This window comes from Anopheles ziemanni (assembly GCF_943734765.1).
Source record: "Anopheles ziemanni chromosome X unlocalized genomic scaffold, idAnoZiCoDA_A2_x.2 X_unloc_105, whole genome shotgun sequence".
Lineage (NCBI taxonomy): Eukaryota > Metazoa > Arthropoda > Insecta > Diptera > Culicidae > Anopheles > Anopheles ziemanni.
Genome location: NW_026689714.1, coordinates 34,068 through 37,500, shown reverse-complemented (window position 1 = coordinate 37,500; position 3,433 = coordinate 34,068).

Here is a 3,433-nt window from a genome sequence, read left to right as displayed (position 1 = left end):
GGTTGGTTGGTGAACACTTGGCGGTACTTGCACTTGGCTGTGCTTGGACTTGAAGGTGGGATCCGGCTGGCCTAGGCCATTGGTGGTTGGTTGGTGGGTTAGCCCTTAGCTGGGCTGGCTGGCTGGCTGGCCATCGGTGGTGTGGTGTGGTGTGGTGTGTGGAGTCGAGCATCGCGCGCCGTTGCCTTCTTCGGAGTGTTGTAGGTACGCAAGTGCTTGCAATGCAAAGAGGTTGGTGATGGAGTGACATTGCCTTCACCATGGAGTTGCGGGTACTTAGGTACTTGCAAGGAGATGGTGGTATGGTGGTGTTGCGTGTGTGGTGTTCGATTAGAAAGATATAATTTCTAAGTCCGGATTAGTGCTGTCAGTGGGGCCGCCGCTAACAGGTCCTGCACGGCCACCGTGGGGCTTGACTTGGCGCTATTCCGGACTTGGGGCGATCACGATGTCCCCGTGCGGGACTTAGAAGATGGAAGAACACAAGTACCCTTATCCCATGACTTGTGAGCGATTGGCATACGTTACCACATGAAGAGAAAAATTGGCTAAGTCCCGGATCCATATTAGATGAAGAGAAAAATCGGCTAAGTCCCGGATCCATATTATATGAAGAGAAAAATTGGCTAAGTCCCGGATCCATATTATATGAAGAGAAATATCGGCTAAGTCCAGGATCCATATATAATAACCTAATAATCGGCTAAGTCCCGGATCCATATTATATGAAGAGAAAAATCGGCTAAGTCCAGGATCCATATATAATAACCTAATAATCGGCTAAGTCCAGGATCCATATTATATGAAGAGAAAAATCGGCTAAGTCCAGGATCCATATATAATAACCTAAAAATCGGCTAAGTCCAGGATCCATATAATATGATGAGAAAAATCGGCTAAGTCCCAGATTGGGTCTGTCAGACATACACTTTCAAGTTACCACACAAGCAAGCAAGAAGGCCGTGTGAAGGATCCATATGACATGAAGAGAAAAATTGGCTAAGTCCCAGATTGGGTCTGTCAGAAATACACTTCCAAGTTACCACACAAGCAAGCAAGATGGTCTAGTGATGGATCCATATGATATGAAGAGAAAAATCGGCTAAGTCCAGGATCCATATAATATGAAGAGAAAAATCGGCTAAGTCCCAGATTGGGTCTGTCAGAAATACACTTCCAAGTTACCACACAAGCAAGCAAGATGGCCTAGTGATGGATCCATATGATATGAAGAGAAAAATCGGCTAAGTCCCAGATTGGGTCTGTCAGAAATACACTTCCAAGTTACCACACAAGCAAGCAAGATGGCCTAGTGATGGATCCATATAATATGAAGAGAAAAATCGGCTAAGTCCCAGATTGGGTCTGTCAGAAATACACTTCCAAGTTACCACACAAGCAAGCAAGATGGCCTAGTGATGGATCCATATGATATGAAGAGAAAAATCGGCTAAGTCCCAGATTGGGTCTGTCAGAAATACACTTCCAAGTTACCACACAAGCAAGCAAGATGGCCTAGTGATGGATCCATATGATATGAAGAGAAAAATCGGCTAAGTCCAGGATCCATATAATATGAAGAGAAAAATCGGCTAAGTCCCAGATTGGGTCTGTCAGAAATACACTTCCAAGTTACCACACAAGCAAGCAAGATGGCCTAGTGATGGATCCATATGATATGAAGAGAAAAATCGGCTAAGTCCCAGATTGGGTCTGTCAGACATACACTATCAAGTTACCACACAAGCAAGCAAGAAGGCCGTGTGAAGGATCCATATGACATGAAGAGAAAAATTGGCTAAGTCCCAGATTGGGTCTGTCAGAAATACACTTCCAAGTTACCACACAAGCAAGCAAGATGGTCTAGTGATGGATCCATATGATATGAAGAGAAAAATCGGCTAAGTCCAGGATCCATATAATATGAAGAGAAAAATCGGCTAAGTCCCAGATTGGGTCTGTCAGAAATACACTTCCAAGTTACCACACAAGCAAGCAAGATGGCCTAGTGATGGATCCATATGATATGAAGAGAAAAATCGGCTAAGTCCCAGATTGGGTCTGTCAGAAATACACTTCCAAGTTACCACACAAGCAAGCAAGATGGCCTAGTGATGGATCCATATAATATGAAGAGAAAAATCGGCTAAGTCCCAGATTGGGTCTGTCAGAAATACACTTCCAAGTTACCACACAAGCAAGCAAGATGGCCTAGTGATGGATCCATATGATATGAAGAGAAAAATCGGCTAAGTCCCAGATTGGGTCTGTCAGAAATACACTTCCAAGTTACCACACAAGCAAGCAAGATGGTCTAGTGATGGATCCATATGATATGAAGAGAAAAATCGGCTAAGTCCAGGATCCATATAATATGAAGAGAAAAATCGGCTAAGTCCCAGATTGGGTCTGTCAGAAATACACTTCCAAGTTACCACACAAGCAAGCAAGATGGCCTAGTGATGGATCCATATGATATGAAGAGAAAAATCGGCTAAGTCCCAGATTGGGTCTGTCAGAAATACACTTCCAAGTTACCACACAAGCAAGCAAGATGGCCTAGTGATGGATCCATATAATATGAAGAGAAAAATCGGCTAAGTCCCAGATTGGGTCTGTCAGAAATACACTTCCAAGTTACCACACAAGCAAGCAAGATGGCCTAGTGATGGATCCATATGATATGAAGAGAAAAATCGGCTAAGTCCCAGATTGGGTCTGTCAGAAATACACTTCCAAGTTACCACACAAGCAAGCAAGATGGCCTAGTGATGGATCCATATGATATGAAGAGAAAAATCGGCTAAGTCCAGGATCCATATAATATGAAGAGAAAAATCGGCTAAGTCCCAGATTGGGTCTGTCAGAAATACACTTCCAAGTTACCACACAAGCAAGCAAGATGGCCTAGTGATGGATCCATATGATATGAAGAGAAAAATCGGCTAAGTCCCAGATTGGGTCTGTCAGACATACACTATCAAGTTACCACACAAGCAAGCAAGATGGCCTAGTGATGGATCCATATGATATGAAGAGAAAAATCGGCTAAGTCCCAGATTGGGTCTGTCAGAAATACACTTCCAAGTTACCACATGAGCAAGCAAGATGGCCTAGTGATGGATCCATATAATATGCAGAGAAAAATCGGCTAAGTCCCAGATTGGGTCTGTCAGAAATACACTTCCAAGTTACCACATGAGCAAGCAAGTTACCACATGAAGAGAAAGCCGGCAAAGTCTGGGAATGTTACCACATGAACTGGAAAATGGGCAAAAACCTACCTTCACAGGGAACGTGAATAAGTAAGGCTGTAGACATCGGATCGACAAGCCAAAGACTGATATGGAAAGGAAATGAGTAGTACTAGCTTTCCTGAGAGTTGCAGAGCTTAGACTGCATATGAACGAAAGTTATTAAGCGTCAAAGTCAG